Raw genomic sequence first — 20,251 nt, 5'->3', positions numbered from 1 at the left:
TTCGCTGCCTGTTCTGTTTTACCAGTCTGCCCAGCCTACGACGTCCGACATGTGTAATGAGGTGGGGGGGGGTGCCCAACCCCTCCACATTTGGACGTCTTTTTCCCTTGGTTTCGCCACTTGTTGAAGACAATCACCACAGCACTCCTCGAACACCTGACAAGTCCTGCAGTTTCCGAAATTCTCGTGCCGAGTGTTTCTGAATGAGTACTTTCTTCAAAATAATATTAAAAATTATAGAAAGATTTTCGAGACATTCGAGTCGAGTCGAGATTTTAACCAGCTGTCTCGACTCAACTCGAGTCTCGACTCGAAAATTCGAGTCGAGAAATACGTTTGTCTCGACTCGTCTCGAATTTTACAAAGTGTGTCTCGATTCGTGCGCATCCCTACTTACTTGTTAGTCAGTTTAGGCTTCTGCATTGTCGTTATTTTGTGGGTTAAATGGGAGTTGTCGTGGCCTGTATTTTGCAACATTTTTAAAATGTAGATTTCGATGAGCTGTGTCCAATGGCATCACTTTTTATTTCTGGAACTGATCAGTTCAAGGTCAAATTAGGGGTCAAAAATAAAAAAAAAATAGGACCATTTGGACAATGTGACCAGTACTCGATTCGGACGAAATGGGTGTCATCCGATTCGTATTCACACGTACATGAATAATTGACATGTCATTTTCCCGAAAATTCTATTTTGACCCCGAAAATTAACGAAAACCAGGGATTTTGGGCAATGTAGCCCAGTGACCGACTGGAACAAAAAAGGGGTTATTCGATCCGTATTTTCACATACACGAGTAATTGATATGCCATTTTCCTGAAAATTCAATTTTGATAAGGATAATTAACGAAAATCTGAGATCCAAAATTCTAGATTCTCGTTAGTTTTCGGGGACAAAATAGAATTTTCCGGAAAATGGAATATAAGTTATTCATTTTTCGGGGAATGGAATATCAGTGGGTGTGAATACGAACCGAATGTCAGCCATTTTGTCCCGGTTGGTCACTGGTCTGTATTGCTCAAATGGTCCCACTTTATTTTTGACCCCTAATTTGACCAGTTCCAGGGGTCAAAAGTGGTGCCATTGCACAGAGCTCGTCGAAATCTACATTTTAAACCCCAAAAAGTTGAAAAATACGAAGCCATGATAATAATCTTAACCATTTTCTGCAGTTCTGATGTGACCTCACTCCCGTTTATCCGCTCTGCGGATTATTATTGTTATTTTAATGTGTGGTTTGTACTGTTCCTACGTATTTGAGGATATGAGGGGAAAACTACGAAATGTTTTCGTCCACAGAACCGTGGAAATGTAGTAATAGTGTATATTTGTGAGTAACCTACCGCTGTGGGACATATAGAGTTTGCTTTTAACGATTCGAATGCCCTCTATATCATTTTGTTATTCAAACTTCTGTGATTGAGCACAAGTACAAGAGTTATTTGGGTGTTTATAACGATTTCTCCCTTTTATAGATTTATTCTAACGTTGCTATTGCAAAACAAAAATGTTTGAGCTCTTATGTGGCTAATTGGTTAACCTACGCTCTTCGGCAAAGGAGACATGATTCGACACACGCTAAGAGCTTATATTGTTCCGTTTCCTCATTACGTAACATTGGTGCTGTAATGAGAGATTAAACTTTAACAATGCAATAATGCAGTAATAGTATTAAACAGTGTTCAGACATTAATCAGCATCTGATGCTATAGAACGCATATCTCAAACATACAGTATGTAGACCCTATCCAATTTTTTAATAAAGACAAAAATAGTTAGGTGTGTTTGTATAAACACTCCCTGAAGGATCTATAATTAGGTAACTTCCCATTAATATATTATTCTTACCTTGCTGACCTTGTATTCAGCTGTCTCTCCTTTGCGTGTCTCTCCCAAGACAGTAAAAAATCCAGGGAAACTACATGGATTTCAAGGTCTTTAAAATAACACAAAAAACAATCATTAAATTTAGTACTACACTGGAGTGGATTGTTTTGAAAGAAACTAAGTAATTATTAGTATAGGAACTACATACATGGTGTAGAAACTTCATTGCCATGATAAAAGGCGACACAAATACGATTTAGTAGTCCCAAATAAAGAAATTAACAGCATCGGTATTTTGGAACTCTTACCCAATAGTCAATAAAATATGTACGAAAACAGTTATAACTAAACTCCACGCTACTACAAACGTAGCTAAGGATTTGACAGTATCAGTTGGTATTGGTTTCAAACAAAATGGTTTTTATTTATTTACTTTTTTTTTATTTAAACGTACCATGATTATGATATTTAGGTAAATGGAGATGGGTGATTAATGAGTGATTGTGAAATTATTTTTGTGCTGTCTCTCCGGGAATCGAGCCCGAAACCATATGTACCAAAGACACCTACACTGCTACACTAACCATTAGACCAGCAAGAGGGTATGCTGGTTTTAAGAACGATGTTAAACTCCTTCGTATGGTAGCGTACGTGCCTTTGGTATGGGAGACCCGAGTAGGAGCTCATGGGTTTCGGATCCCAGTTAGGCCTAAACTGTAAGTTCACGTCTCATGTAACAGTGCTGAACGAGATGCTAAAGTTCAGCTCAACCAAGCTAGATGTTTACTTCTTTTTCCATCAATCCTGTAAGTCCTGAATTGCCCATTTACGAGACTTCACTTAGGAACTAATATGTGCCCTATCCAAAAATCCATGTTTCGAAGTCCTTCGATACTTCCGTAACAATTTTTATAGACGTAGTTGCTTAGTGCTTCAAATTATATGCCCGCAGCCAGACTCCCTCTATAAAAACTCTTGCGGAAGTACCGCAGGATTTTCAAACATGGATTTTTGGATAGCGCACATATTAGTTCCTATGTGAAGTCTTAACCCGACTTCGGTAGGTACCATAGTTTTGGAGCTATGGACCTTTAAGGTTCAATTTTTCATGATTTCGGTAGCCTATAACTGCGAAAGGAAGCATTTGTACACCCAAGTTGGTCTATACTTTTTGTCTTAATTTGGTGTCAGGAATCACCTGTCAAACGTTGTAGGTGTTGTTTTCAAACACCCTGTATATATATATATAATATATATATATATATATATATATATATATATATATATATATTGGTTTCAATATACATACTTGTTGACATAAGTTTATGGTGTACTTATGCCGCCGTCGTTTTACTGCATAGGAATCATATTTCATAAAATTGCATCTTATCTTCAGCCCGTAGTATAGAGAAAGTATTAAAAAAAGAAATCCAGGGTTCTATACTTGGTAGTTTAGGTATCTGGAGAACGGCATAAAATTTTCAAGGTCCCTCTACGAGTCGCAAAAATCCCGTCTTATCTACTTAGGGTGCAACGTGCAAGTATAATATCAATACAGAATTTCAAAATTCTATGCTTAATACGTAGTTATGGAGATCTGGAGAGCATGAAGAATATTTGTACAAAATTACAAGGTTTTACTACAGATAGTTTCAGATATCTGAAGAACGGCATAACATCTTGGCTTAGACACAACCCCTTCCAAATCCTTCAAATTGACCATTTTCCCACAATGTTTCTCTTCCCCAAAATTGCGCGTACAATCTCCTCCAAATTGATTATTCTTCTCTTAAAGTTGCCATTCTGCCCCCAAAATTACCATTATTTCCCCCAAATTTACCATTGCCCCCAAATTTACATTTCTTTCCCCAAACTTATCATTCTTCCCCAAACTTACCATTCTTCCCCAAACTTACCATTCTTCCCCTAAATTTACAATTCTTCTCCCAAATTGAGCTCCTCCGTGGCTAAGCGGTTAGCGTACGCGCCTTTGGCGTGGGAGACCCGGGTTCGATTCCCGGCGGGAGCTCATGTGGTTCGGATTCCACGTTAATCAGTAGGTCCACGTCTCATATAGCCTCGCTGCTGAAAGGGACGCTACTCTAAAATCAACTCAACTCTTCTCCCAAATTCACCATTCTCCCCAAATTTACCGTTCTTCCCCCAAATTTGCCATTCTCCCCAAAATTTATTATTTTTCTCCAAATTTACCATCCTCCCCCAAATTTACCTTTCTTCCCCTAAATTTACCCTTCTTTCCCAATTTACCATTCCCCCCAAATTTATCATTCTCTCCCAAATTTACTATTCTTCTCCCCAAATTTACCATCCTCCCCCCAAATTTACCATTCTATCGCCAAATTTACTTCTTCCTCCCTCCAAATATGCTTTTCTCCCTCAAATTTAGTATTCTCCAGTTTTATTATATCATTTTCAGTGAAAAATTATATTCTCCCAAATAATCTCATGGGCTCAATGTGCACCCAAAGCCCGTCTCTGGGCACCCGTGCACAGACCTTTTCACCAAATTACACTAATTATTGTTTTTATGTAAACGTTCGTTATAACTAACGTTTGAAAATATATCCAGGTCTCTTGTTTACGTTTACTTATGTTTTAATTAAATGTCTTATCTATAAATTACATAATGGATGAAAGTCATTGTAATTTTTATGTGAGAGAAACATTTTGTCACATCAACTTTCTAGCGACCTAGATATAGTACAGATGCTAATTACCTTTATATTAATTATATATAAGTATAATATAGCAATTAACTCTTGTATTAATAGTTTCTTACTCATTTTAAAAATGTTTCTCCATAACTTCATGTTACTTACATAATTCGATGACTTTTTAAAAAAAAAAAAACTCTTGCTATTATTTGTAATAATATTAATTCTTTGCATAAAGTTTTACATTTATAATATGAAAATTGTTAATTGTTATTTGAAAAGTTTCCACCATTATGCACAATCACTATTTATCTGGGCCTATCTGTTCGTCCTGATGTATGTACACTCGTCTAGAATCCATACGTTCAACGTATTCGGACCAAATATTTAACTTGGGATTTTTAAAACAAGGTTCTCAAGTGGAAGTCATCCAATTTTCATCCTACCGCCGCAAAATAAAGGCAGTTTGCTTGAAGGTGAAAATTTAAAGAATGTGATTATCTCGGATGTTTTATTTATTTTTAACGAATAAGTATTTAATTAGCGAGCTTATAATAGGGCACTGGCGTCAATTACCCGTTTTGATGGGTTAAAATAAAATAAAAATAATATGTTCCGTCACCTTTTACGACTACTGAAGCGCTCTTTGATATCGGTCATTTTTGATGATTTCTTATATATTCCCTCCCCCTCCTCCCCAAGTTGCGAAGCTGAATTTGGATATAAACGGATCAGAAGTGTCGCTGTTCATCTCAGTGACCCCAAATACTATGGATTCGACATTAATATCGGTCATTTTCCATCATTTTAAATATCCCCCTCTCCCTTCTTTAAGTTGCACCGTCAAAGTGAAATGATACAAATCATCCGAGATGATAGAGATCGGTCGGGTGGTTCAAGAGTTACTAAGTCACAAGTATAGTTACTTTCATTTTTATTTATATAGATAGATAAATGCTTTCTGTGGGGAAAATCCAGAATCACTAGCTTACTCTTGGGAAGAGTTCTTTTTGGAACAATTTTCTCAAAAAGACTCAAGTAATTTTGTTCATATTTCTGAAATATATGTTGCATTATCAACCCTAGAGTACGGATGGTATACGTCATTTTTCATGAAAAAAAAATACAAGGGGCAATTTACCCTTGGGGATTAGTTTTCTTCGGAAGAAGTTTTCTGGAAACGCCTGTTATCATTTTGTTCATGGCATTGAAACAAAAGCTTCGGTGACATAATTGACAACATGACTGATAATAAAATGAAAGCGAGAATATTTGGTGTTTATCAAATCCTTCTCATGGCATAAATTATAGCTCTGTTCCAGTATTATCAATATTCTGCCAGCTTGCACGTGCTTTCTGTTCTCATGGTTGCTGTATCATTTAGAATAGGTCAAGTAATATTAAGCGTACTTATGGATAAAGATTATTTCAGATTCCTTCCACACTTCACTGTTAGCGTTGCTCGTGAGACGAGACGAGAAGTGAATTTTCAAATTCGAGACAAGACGAGACGAGGGACATGATAATTGCTGACTCAGTTGAATCTCGTGGGAAAATATTAGTTCACCCAAATCTTAGATTTCTAACACTGTTTTTAGTCTTATATGATTCATAGTAAAGTATTATAAATTGAAAAAGTTATTGTATATACAAACATAATGAAGAGCATTTGTCAACATTTAAAGATGCGTAAGTCACATTACACAATGGTTTTCAATAGTAAATGTGTTTAAAGTGTTATTATACTACACCCTTCATTGACCTCTCGTGAGGCAGAAAGATTCTGATAACTTCTAAATTGAAATTAAGAAGAAAATCAGGACATAAATTTTGTTCATAAATAAATTTATAAAGAGAGACGGGAAAAGGTTTCTGAAAATCAAGACGAGGTGAGAAGGAATTAATCGAGACCAAACAAGAATGCGACAAAGTTTTACGAGACATTAATATGTCACCAGCCTTCTCCATTCTATGCACAAATACTACACTGACTGATTGAGTGAGATCCCTCTCACCGTCTGGCGATCGATTCTGTTGTGAACTGTGACTAATACATCAGCCGAACTACTTCGTTCAAAAAGTAGCGGAGTTGTCGTAATGTTTTGGCTGGTAATGTAAATAAACAGTTTGTTTCAGCAGAATAGAAACGATGATTTATTCCAACGAACGACATACTTTTTAGCAACATTAACATTCGTTTTTTCTCGGAAGATCGTGAGAATTTATTCTGAAAACATGTCAGTTTATTCATTTCGATGTAATCTATCAACTGATATGTGTCTCATATTCGGACAATATTCTAGTTACAACAGAAATTAAAGTTTAAGAGTTAATCATTAATTTTGGGACTATACAGAGTGGTCCAAAAGTAGGTATACAGTACCGTACTGATCGATTCATTGCATTTTATGTAATTTCTTACTTGTATCCCTCAGGTAGACTTAGTTTCTTTATTATTTGTTCTTAGTGTGTTTTTACTTACATCTTAAGCTCGGAAGAGAAAAATCAAATAAACCGATAAACTAGAATGTTATATTTGATCAATGCAGGGGTGTATACCTACTTTTGGGCCACCCAGTATCTCTAAGTACTGTCGTCTTGCTAGTGTCATAATGAATAGCGCATGCTTCAATAAGTACCCGGTTACTTCAGGCGATCGCAAAGCGTATTTATTGCTCATGCGTATACTCTTGGAATACGCTGACCATGTATTTAAATGTAGGTGGCTAATCTCAAACGCGATAGCAATAAAAACGCGGAGAAAACGTCAGCTCGGGCGTATTTGGTGCGTTTCGGAACAATAGACCGCCTGCTGTTTAAAAGATTTCAAAAGGAAGGACTAAAAGGAAAGACGTGGTGTCAAGCAAGGGGATTGTAGCAAGAAACAGCTGCTTGGAAGATGGTTTGTGCAGAGTATTGGAACTCTGTTAGTATAGACCTGGACCTGGCAAAAAGACCTGGAAACCCTGACTGGCTCACAGTATGATTTACAACTCTGGCAAAAGTGAAATTACTAAATAGCCACAGCCACCTTGGTTGCGTTCGCTACAAGGGGTAACACATCAAAAACGCTTTCTCAAATAGCCACTCTGTAAGGGTATGCTTCAGTATTAGTTTAGTCCTAATTGATGGCCTGGTTCTCATAGATCACTAATGTTCACGTTTATAATAATATTAAGATGATATTATTATTATTATTATTATTATTATTATTATTATTATTATTATTATTATTATTATTATTATTATTATTATTATTATTATTATTATTATTATTATTATTATTATTGAAAGCTGCGTATGAGTCTTACACTCATGTATACCATTTTGTTTATCATGGTAAGATTTATTGGTAGGTATAATTTATGTCTCATATTTAGGTTTTCTCTCTTTTTTCTTCTTTTTGTTATACGCTAATTAAATTATATAATTTATCAGAGAATACTTTATTTTACACCTCTGCAATACTAGCTATATTTGGTTGAAATAAAATAAAATATTGTAATCAAAATTTTAAAGAAACAATCAGTTTAGTTTATTTCTATAATTTTGAAGGAACTATTAAACCGATATTAAAAACTGATTCCTACTTTTCTGTTACTTGGAATTTTTTTTTAAATATTAATTTTTTAAATGTTAACAGTCAATTAAATCAAGCCGTCTTAATGTTTGCCTTTGAATAGCAGTTAACCTCTAGCAGCAGCGAGAGAACACAATTATCTCTGATAGTGACTCTAGTGGATGCCCTGAGGCGACAGCAACTTGTTCGAAGTATTTCACATTTTCTATGCATGTTTCTTTTTTATGTGTCTTTTTTTGTTATGTAAACTTCTATATTTACCCACAAATTAAAATGAGAACCTGTTTTCTAAACTACTTTTTTTTTGTTATTATGCAACTTACAGAAACCTACACGAAAACATTTTATATAATAACTTGGACTCTTTGTAATATACCCTTCGTATGTAAACCTTTCTTATAACTCTCCAGTAGCTCGTGCTCTAACTGGGAGATATGTAGGGTCTGATGCGCCGGCAGGGATGTTATACTACTCAATATCGAAGTATTGTTTCAGATGTTAAAAGAAAGTAGCTTATTGAAATTATTTTTGTGAAAGGTTCAGATTGTTAGCAAACGCATTCTTACTTTCAGGTCCTGAAGAAAAAAGACAAAAAGTTAAGACTTTTCATACCTTTAGTATTGGATCCTCTTACTGATTTTTTTTTTTTTTAAATCCTAGAAAAGTAGTACTTTTATGTTTCGAATCAGGAGCGTCACTTAGGAGGTTGGAGAGGCAATTGCTTCAGTTTTACATACATATATACTGATATAGATATAGATATAGACAGTGGCGTATTTATGATTTTGTTTCGGGGAGGGCTTTGCTAACTTTCGGAGGGAGGGCTTTGCCTGGAAATGTGGAAATTCTGCAAGATATTTCATATATTTTACTATAGTAGTAAGATTTCAGGGGGGGCTTAAGCCCGGAACCCCCCTAAATACGCCACTGGATATAGATATAGATATAGATATAGATATAGATATAGATATAGATATAGATATAGATATAGATATAGATATGGATATAGAAACAGATATACTGAAATGACGCTTCTGTATCGAATGCAATAAGTTCATGCCAACATAGCATTGTTTTCGTAATTTGTAGTTTGTTTGTAGTTTCCATCTCGAAACGACATCCTATTCGTAGAGCATAGGTCTTCAACGCATGACCTCAAAAAAATAAAAATAAAAAAAAAACTACGTAACATAGAATCCGATTAAAAACAGATCTACAGATAAATACCCGAATTCGATTCCCGGTTGTAACACTCAGTCAAAAAATTGTAAAAGATTTCTGAGATCAGCCATCCAGAGTGAGGGTTTCCTCACTCACACCAGGCAAATGTCGGGATTACATAGAGGTCCCAGGCTGCTTCTTTCCTTCCCCAAATTTTTCTTTCCTCCTTTTCTTCGTATAGTGTGACCACTGAGGGACGTTATCCCTCATACGTGACGGGCTAACATCCCGAAAGCCCAGAAAATCTAGTAATTAATAAACCCTAAATCCTACACATAAATACCGCAGTTAGGGTTGCTTTAGGAGTTAAGGCTGTCTAGTCTCAAAAAGGTGTAGAGAAGATAGTGTCTCGTCTCGGAAAGTATCTCTGTTCTTGTAGGAAATGCCCTATGTTGTTTCCATCTTTCACGAAAATTTCGTCTCGTTCATACAGAGACCCACGAGCGTCAGTGAAATCGTTCATGTGGCCCACGCGGTCTGAAGAGTTGAAGACATTCTACAGTTTTGTAGAAACCTGACAATAAAGGCAAGATGTTTTCTCTCTTATTCTTCAGATGAACTACGCAGTTTCAATGGTATATTGCAGACTTCTTTTGTGCGTGAGTTAAATGCGATCCAGGACTAGAGATGATCACTTTGCAATCAGTGATCATTCAGGCTAGCGCTCACTAATCTCAATTATGCTCACACTAGCATCGCAAATAATAATAATAATAATAATAATAATAATAATAATAATAATAATAATAATAATAATAATAATAATAATAATAATAATAATAATAATAATAATAATAATAATAATAATAATAATAATAGCACTCAAAAAATCACACGGAACACTACTCTCGACAAGCCCAATAAGATACCAACCATTTTTTTTTTAAACATTGACTTTAGTCGACATTTGCTGATCAAGGAAATTTTCTTTCCGTCGACAAAAGTCGACTTACGCAGTGAAAGGGCTAAACCTTTACTATCAGCAAGCAGGATAGTAAGAAAGCTTTTCAATGACAAGGGCACACAGTTTGGAAAAAACGATCTTCGCAAAACTCAACCACAATACCAGAGGGAATCTGAGATATTATTATTATTATTATTATTATTATTATTATTATTATTATTATTATTATTATTATTATTATTATTATTATTATTATTATTATTATTATTATTGATAATATAACTAATGGGAGGACTTATTAACAGTTTATTGTAATAATATAAAATGAGCCCAACATGTCCGCCAGCATTTTCCATGTTCCTCTTAAAGCATTTCATCATGTTTGTTTTCTTTCGAGCTGTTGCTTTAGTCGGGCTGCTCTCTCAGAGATGATTAGATCTCAGATTTCCACAGCGTACCTCTGAAAGTTCAAACTTCAATCTGCATCAATAAAGAACAATTAACTTAAATCTATCGTTTCTCGTCGCTATAGCGGGTCGCTCTTCGACAGTGATGTTGTTCCCCAATCAAACATCATGCTTTATGTTGTAAATATAGGTACTACCTAGGTATTTAGAAAATAACTTATCCGATTGTCAATGCATCAAAATTCCTGCCTCTTTAGTATGGACAGCAACGCGTATATTGCTTAATAAGATGTGAGTATTATTTCTACCATGTTTCTTTGCTTACGTGATTTGTGCTTTTTAAAGGGATTTGGTTTACCAAGGCTCCTTTTTTACGATATATTTTTACCCTTCTGTCCATGAGTCTGTCCATCCTTCCGGGAAAAAAATATCAAGAAATACTTCATAAAACAGCATAAATTTTGGCTACGATGTAGAAGAACAAAAGTTAGGACTCGAGCTTGACAATGGAGGTAATATTCAAACCGGAAATGGTGGAACTAGAAACCAGCCATTTCCGGTTTTAAAGTTGATCCTATATAGAGACACGATAATAGGTAGAGGGAAGCAGTATCCTGCAATATTTTTCCCAAGTATCCCAAGCATAAGCATCCCAAGAATACATTTCATCACCGGCCTCTCTACTACAACCGGAAGTGATAGATATCCATTACAACTTCCGGTTTCAATATTGATCTACATGGGACAAAAAGTATGAGAGATAGTGAGAATCGTTTTTCTTTTTTGGGGGGGGGATCGATTTAGCTTTCTAAGAATTGTTAGGCCTGCTATCTATTCAAACCGGAAGTTTCAGAAATCAACCAGTTCAGGTTTCAACATTAACTGCTATAGAGTAAAATCGGTAATAGATAGCGAGAAGTGATTTTTCTGTAATCAACTAACAGCCGCAGAAAATATTTCATCTCCGCGCTAATCTCTCTACTAAAACCGCGAGTAGTAGAAGTCTACTATCTTTTCTGGTTTTAGTATTAATTGAGAAAATATCACATCATATAAACCAAACTTCTTCACGTGCTGCTTGTTTAAAATCTATTTTGGCCACTGAAAAATTTGGATGACGTAAACTAGCCACGCAGATATTTTTAAAACGACTTCCAATCCTGTGGCCAAATCGAAAATAAGCTACAACCGGTATTCTCGTATATTCTCGGTATTCTCGTAATAATCTTTTAAATAGTAATGGCATAGTACACTATGGGCTCAATGATATAGCGTTCCCTTTTGGTGAAAGAAGTTCCAGGTTCCATCCCAAACAATGTGAGTTTGTAGTGGGCAACATTGTTTCCTTACTCATTCTCATTCCACCAATTCTTTCATCATCATTTACATTCATTATCCAACCATTTCCTTCAGTCTACAGCACAAAAACGTAGGATGTAATACCAAAAGATTTCATTCCATTTCATTCATTCATGAAAATAAAAGGTTCATTTCATTTCTATTGTACCCTCTCTTTCACTACAATAAATGCACAATAGATAAGTATTGTAAATGAAGGAAAGTTCATAATATAAACACCAGGAAAAAATAAAGTTAAAAAATAATTCTTTAAAAGTTAGAGAGTGTAAAACAGCCAGTGGTGCAAATTTCATGAGAAAATTTGAAACTTGTTTGTTCGATGCGGATCCAGCTTAACGGGGACTGCATGTATTCCGACTGGAAATCGAAATGGATCTCCTACACCGAAAACGAAAACGTTAATCGTATATTTAAACTATCTTTGTGTGAGAAAATATTTCTTAATGCATTGTATGATATGCTTGAGGAAGCCGCGGTTATCTCAGTCAATATTACTCACCTCTGGTGCGTGGGGTCTCTGGTTCGAAGCTATTTTTTACCAAGTGGGTTTTGTAGTGGGCAAACACCATGTGCGTGTGTTTTTCTCGGGGTTCTCCCGATTCTACCAACTTTCTTCATTCCACCATTTCATTCATTATTATTATCACCGTCTGTCTTAACATCGAAGCATAACATAGGACGTTAAAATAATAATAATAATAATAATAATAATAATAATAATAATAATAATAATAATAATAATAATAATAATAATAATAATAATAATAATAATATGTGCTTGTTTCTGCTGTACGTGGTCCCAGTTTTCGATTTCCGGTGATAATTCAAGAATTCTGACGTTAACCAAAATTCTTTTTGAGCTTTAGGTTTCCGATTAAACTTTGTGAACTACTAAAATTAATGGATATCGAATTCCAGTTAAAAAAACCAGAAATAATAAGTTTGGGAGTCGATGTTCTGATCACTCATCATTCAGTTGAACTTGCACTGTCCAGTATTTTTAGACGGTAACGCCAAGGAAATTCGTGACAGGAAATATTTGTAAAATACAGGGAAAGAACTTGTGAATACTCCATAGCTTAGATCATGAGATTTCATACATTGCATGGAATTCCAAAGTGAAGGAGGAAAACAAGGACTGAATAATTCAAGGGTATTACACAGCCTTCATAATTACAGATTAACGCGTGGAAATTTCCTCGGTCTTATGAAAGTTAGTAAAGAAGACGACATTTTGATTAATTAATTTTCTAACAGACACATAAGGGTTAGAATTAGAAAATAAAAGATGAGGAAGCAGCCTTTCTTAAACAATTCTTTTATATGATTGTCCTACTTTGTCCTAACTTATAATACTGTTTTCTTCAATTATATTTTATGCCATCAAATTCATTTACCTATTTCAACATTAGAAAAAACATTAGTTTTCCAAATGAAACTTTCTTTAATCAGAATCAAATGTTCAGCACCCACACAAAATTGAACTTGTTTAATGCTTTTGTGCAACGCCGAGGTTATCAAAGACAGTATTAATATTGAAGTGAATCTGAGCCACTATTGGGGTTTATATCTGAGATGTAATCTGAACAGGAGCTGTAGTTACGGTGAGTTTCGAAAACGTGTTCCCTGAACAGAAGGCTATGTTGAACTCTGGACTGAATTGGACTCAGAGAGAACAATGTTTTCTGATAGATCACATTTTGACGTCCAGTACTTGGTTATAGGTCAATTTTTTTCCCAGTCATTTTCATACCACTCATGATATAGACTGAAATAAGGCTCTTGCTTAACAGACTGTTGCCAGACTATATATATATATATATATATATATATATATATATATATATATATATATATACCGTATATATATATATAGAGAGAGAGACTGTCCCCCATAATTTTCTACAACATTGCAGCATTGGAAGAACATGAAGTTTTCACCTATTAATGTGAAATTTGCTATTCTTATTTTAAAAATGTCTGAATTTTTTTCGAATTTCTAAAGCAAACAAGAGAAAATAATTGTTTAGCCCCCTTTTTCGGGACGTAAACACAAAAGTTCATTTTCCTTATGGGAGATTCAATGTTAAATTTTGGAAGCAGTTTTCAGCAATAATTATTCGTAAGGATTTTGAAGCAAATGAATAACTATTTGTTACAAAATGCAATAACACTCATCTGCAGTGCTAGTACAGCAGTCTCGAACATTATTTTGGGTAAGATCTCCCCTTCAGGGGCAAGAATGTGAGAAAAGGGGATGTGTGGAGCATTACCGAAATCCCAAACTTTCGGGATGTCAGCAACGTCAGATTAATCACAAATGTCACAGAATTAATGCTCCTATGCTCCTTGTTTGTGCCAGTGACTGATATGGGGCTACAGCCTTCCTTCCAAAAATCTTATTTAAAAAAAAATCACCATAAATATCCTTAGCAGGAAAATAAGGAGAGAGGCTGCTTTTGTCAATTAATGTAAAATTTGACGTTATTGGAGTAAAAAGATATGCGATTTTCAAATGTGGAATGACATTTGGGTAACGCATCCCCTTACGGAGGCACGGGAGTCGAAGAATAAGATAGTGGATCTTTATAAAATTTCCAAATTTTATTGTGGAAATGCTAGTGAGTGTCATATTAAGCACAAATGTCACAGAACTAATATTCCATGGCTCCTTACATGTGCCAGTGACTGATATGGGGCTACAGCCCCTACCAAAGATCACATGAAAAATTCACCATAAATATACTTAGCAGGGACATACGGGAAAAAGGTATATTTTGATCAATTAATATGAAATTTTGTGTTATTGTAGTGAAAAGGTATTCACTTTTAAAATCTAGAATGTTGTTTGATAACGCACCGTCTTAGGGGGCACAGGAGGCGAAGCATCAGATAGTAGAGGTTTATAAAAATTCCTAATTTTATTGTGGAAATGCCAATGGGCGTCACATCAATCACAAATGCCACATAATTATTATTCCGATCCTCCTTGTATGTGCCAGTGACTGATATGGTGCTATAGCGCACATTTTGAATATTTCGTCTAAGTGTATGCATTATACACGTTTTCATAATTCGGAAATTATGCATTTTCAGGTTTATGAGTGTTATCATGGACGTTTATACTATAGCATCCTCATAGCTATATGCTTGCATACGGATCGTCAGTGTGGGGAACTCGTTCTCGATTGCCAATTCGTTTGAATTCCATGTTAAACTGCAGGTTTATATCTCATATAGCTGAAAACCCTTGCTAAATTTCGAATCAATCAATCATATGCCTTATATGAGTGTAATTTGAAAAGTAATATGAACTGAACTTAGCCCTTAGTCAGCACCAAACATTAGTAGAGGAATTTAATAGGTGGAAATTTAGCTTACTGCAGTCTGCAACAGATACATAGAAGGGATTAAATGGTTAATATCACGCTCCCGTCATCTTTACCCTCCAATATTGTTTTTAATCCAGTGAAAAAAAACACGAGAATAATCACGCTGCTTCCGGGGATCTAACCCGAACCGTCTAGTTGAGGCCACTATGAATCTATTAGAAAAGAAGATGTAAAGATGAGTTTATTCTGAATCTACCTGTTTTAATTATGAAACATGGTAATCCTTACTGTACAAACTCAGTGACTTCACTGTAATTCGTTTACTGTGTCAGGATGTGGTGAGAGCGGGGAAATATAATCAGTTTCTACTGTTGTTCGTTTGAAGTAAAGTTAGCAACAAGGTTACAGAAAGAGAAAACATTTTCTCGACGTAATGTTTGCCAGGAGACATGAATTTCCTTCTTCTTTTTTACTTTGAACAATCACGCAAGTAAGGACTAATTGCAACACGGGAGGTAGAATAATTGTAAATTTGATTGTGTAACTTACAGTAAAAGTGTTACTCGACGAAATCTTTTGGATGCAAATTAACTTTGACAGCTTAAAATAAAGCTTGCAATGTTTTTTTTCTTTTTTCTTTCTTTCCTTTATAAAGAATGACTTTAAGTCAACCCATAAAAGTAATTCTACTAAGAAGACATAAAAATCGTAATAAATTTCGTTAACATGAAGCAAATCAATAATCGTAATTTTCGGGTAGTTAATTTTTATTATTCTACGTATTATCAAAGAACATTATTATCCCACTACAAATTATTCCTCACTATTCTTTAAGTAGCATCGTCGTATTACAGAAGAAAGAACGTATTAAGAAATCGGAATCTGCTGAATTGTTCGTGAACAACGAGAAATTGTCCCTACCCTGCTCCAACATTCATATTGAAAATTTATTGACGAGTGGTAATAGTTGTAATCTATTCGAAGAGTATTATTACATTTCTGCAATTTCAAATACTTTGTATTAAAACAAGTCTAATGTATAAGCTATAACTGATATGTCGATAAGTGTATTAGGTATCTAACTTTGCAGTTAATTAAATTAGTCTATAATTGTTTACAAGTAATGTAGTCATTGAGGTGCAAATCGGATAATTCTAAGGAAAATTAGAGCTAGCAGCACAGCGATTGCTTGTACTTTGCAAATCGACTCACTGATTAAAACCAGCAGTTAATTAATGTGTGTAGTAGAGTTAGCTCTTTATTCTACTAAACACAGTAGCCAACAAGTGTGTTTCTTTTGTGGGTAGATAAGTGGACACGTACCATTATCAACTGCCCCACACACGCTACCAAGATCTAACAATTGTTCCAGATTAGAACACAGCTACTGTCACAGAGTTAGTTATTCAGAAAGGATTTCTAAATGTTTATAATTAGATATAATGGCGATCGTCGCAGATAGTTTTAATAGTGCAGACGTAAATGAAGTAAAGATTAGTATGTATTATCTCATCCTCCTGTGATCGATTTTGTAGTGATTCAATTCCTGTGATTGAACTTGGCGAAGACCAGTTCTTTACGGGCAAAAGCAACGACAACATCTACACTCTTGAAATTGATGATGACCTGCCAAGTATTTCTTGAGATTTTGTGTCTCCCGGACGGAGACACGGACAGACAGAGTAAATAAATAAAAGAGTTTTCTTTTTTGATAACTAAACTCCTTAATTAATTAGTCATATAGAATTCATTAATTTGTATACTTCTATACAGAAATTGAATAAGGAAATGTGAAAACATTCTTGTTCATGAAACCAGGAAACTATTTTAGACATTGAGTTGCTATTTCTTGATGCGGCTTAAAGGAGCGAGTAATTGTATTTATCATTTTTACTCACGAAATTCATGACTGGAATTAATTTTATCTTTTTCTTCTTTTAAATTGATAATCTGTGTTGAATAATGCCTGTTCGTCATGTCTACGATTATCATAGACATGACGAAAAAGACTTTACTCGAAGCTAAACAGAATATGCTGCATTCGCAAATACCAAAAGCAACTCACGTTTTAACCTAGCTTAGTAATATACTTATTCCTCGTAAATGAGTCACAAGTAACTAACCACTTAGGTGTCATGTCTCCTGTATATCGTTAGACGTCGTACAGCATAAGGGATACTGTTTCTTAAAGGAAATATTTAAACAAAAAAAAAAAAAAATCCATATAAGACCCTGAAAGTATCGTCACTTGACTAGAACAGCATATTTTATTCAACATGAATATTCCAAAGTGTATGCGAGTGACTGTGTGAGAAACCTTGGGAAAGTGAAATGACGAAATGCCCTGCAGCCTATAGCAACCATTGTCTTCAAAGCAAATAACTACCTAGTTGAAGAGTGCTGAAATATGTAATATGCTTAAGTAGTTTGCTTTGTCTTTTGCTCATATCATCTTGCTGGGACGAATATATTTTATCCAATGTTGTTATATTCCTCTTACAAACTGCATCACCCAACGGTATTCAGAACAATTATCAGCTTTTCCGTAACAACAGGAAGTTGCCTATCATGTTATGTTTCATGGAACTTCCTTGTCCACATTCTTTTCACCCTGCCACAACCACGCACATATTGTATGAAGTTATTTTGCATATTTACTTTATTTTCTCTCACATAATTTACGAGAATACTCAACTAAGAGATTGGAAAGAAAAAAATATTTGGAAACAGAGATAGACCTACAGTCTACCCTAAACAACAGCAAAAGTAATGGTATTTCAATAATGCGTATTTTGATTTGGAGGATGCTTGTGACCAGTGATGGTTTCTTGGAATGACTCGGGGAGTGGACCTCCTGAAATCTCTCAGTTCATATCTCCGATCGTGCTCGCCATGGGTTAGCAGTATATTTCCACTGCACTTTCTTAATCACCTGTGTATTGAAAATCCCACCGGCAGAAATCTGGAATCACTGCTTGAGACAGCTGAAAGTTCTGTTTCAGTCCCAGATAGGGTTGCCAACTGGCAGGTTTTTCGCCGGCCTGGCCGGAAATATTGCTGTAATTTTGATTAAAGCCGGTGACCGGTACAAACTTCTTACCAACCCCTTTATGATCGTTTTTTTTTTTTTTTTTTCAAATTTGTACCTGGTTCGAATCAATTTCATCTAGTTCGAAATATAAGATTTAAAAAGTAACTTTCATTCTGTAAATCCAAAACTATCACCTTTCACCATCTATCAACGATTAATAGTGTTCATCTGTTTTGATAATTTTACAGAGATGACAGGGACTGTATTAGGGAAAACTTGAGATTTACTTGTAAGGAATTTTATACATTTATTGAGAGTGAAAAATGACTTCTTAAAGCAATTTCCTGTAGTTGAAGTATAAGCTCAAAATTTCATTTTCCAAATCCAAAATTGTCATGTAAAGATTAATATACTTTTGTTCATCTGTTTCGATAATTTTAAAGAAGTGGTAATTACTGATAAATGCAATAAAATGGTCAATGCCGATTTCAGCTTCTCATTTATAGTACATTGTATCTATTAATATTATTAGTGAATATACTAAAGGTATGCAGAATACAGGTGCTAATGCACTTTTGTTGACGATGGTACATTTCCTTCCCATGGATGGGTCCGAACGAAGATTCTTCATACTTAGAGCTATATCATAGGGAATTGTGAGGGGGTGCCGGTTTTTTATTTCCCAGAGTTGGCAACCTTAGTCCCAGACAAACTGAAACAATTGATCACGTATAGTCTACAAGGGAAACTTCAAGTTGATATTGAAAGTGAAATACTCAGGCGTGTCATGTGAAATTTTTAACTGATGTGCACCCAATAGATTGAAAGAACACAGTGCATAAATCTAAACAAAATACGCAAGTTTAGTTCAATTATCCTCCTCTTTCTCTTTCATTCATTTGCTGTTATTCTTATCAGTGCTTTTACTACAGAAGAAAAATATCATATAAACAGGGGTACCCATTAACCATGATCTCCCCTCTCTAAGTTCTGTTAACATGTCTCCTCGCAAAAGCAGTATCTATAGGGCCATTTGTGGTTTAGCGGAAGAGTATTCGATCACAGTTCGTGTTAAGTGGGTTTTGTGGTGGACAAATATCATATTGCGTAAATATTTGAGGGTTCTCCCGTTTCCTTCCACTTTCTTCGTTCTACCATTTTATTCATTATCATAATCACAATCTTTCTTAGCTTCCGTGCACAATTAAAGGGAATGGAGGGAAAACAGTGGTAATCCTCATTTGAAAAACTAGTGACTTGAGTATAGAAAAACAATGCTAACACTCATGTAAGCTGATTGCGAAATCAGTTGTTTTCTGTACTCAACTTGCTCTTTTTCCAAGTGACAGTTACCAGTGTTTTGCCCAATGTCCAATTCCGGAACATTGAACAAAAAATTTCATACAAATCTTTATACATTTTCATTCATAATGCTTCATGTTATATTCACAATGATGTCTTTTTTTTTTTTTTTTTTTTTTTGTATGCAACTGAAGGATATTTCTATACCATATACGCGCACAGCTGCAAAATTAAAAGTGAACTTCTTGAAATAAAAGATTTAAATAAATTTTAAAAATGAGTTCTCCCTTGAATGAAGATAATACTGTGTTAATAACAGTAATCATTTCATTTTCAAAAGCAGTATCTATTTTCCAATTTTTTCCAATGGTTCTGATCAGTAATGGTGAACCATTGATTAGTCTTATAAATTACATGCAGTATTTATACAGTTTTCTTGAGTAGTTACTAATTGATTTAAAGAGTTTATCTTTCGTGCTCACCAAACTTTGAATGACAGCCTATTTTTTTGTCATGACAGCTTGTGACACACCTCATATAAAACATATGAGAGAGAAAGCGTATAGAATAATGCAATTGCTAAAATAAACCAAGGAAACCCATACTTTATCG

The sequence above is a fragment of the Thermobia domestica genome, chromosome 2 (genome assembly GCF_964235325.1).
Source record: "Thermobia domestica chromosome 2, izTheDome1.hap1.1, whole genome shotgun sequence".
NCBI classification, from domain to species: domain Eukaryota; kingdom Metazoa; phylum Arthropoda; class Insecta; order Zygentoma; family Lepismatidae; genus Thermobia; species Thermobia domestica.
This window is presented reverse-complemented; position numbering follows the sequence as displayed.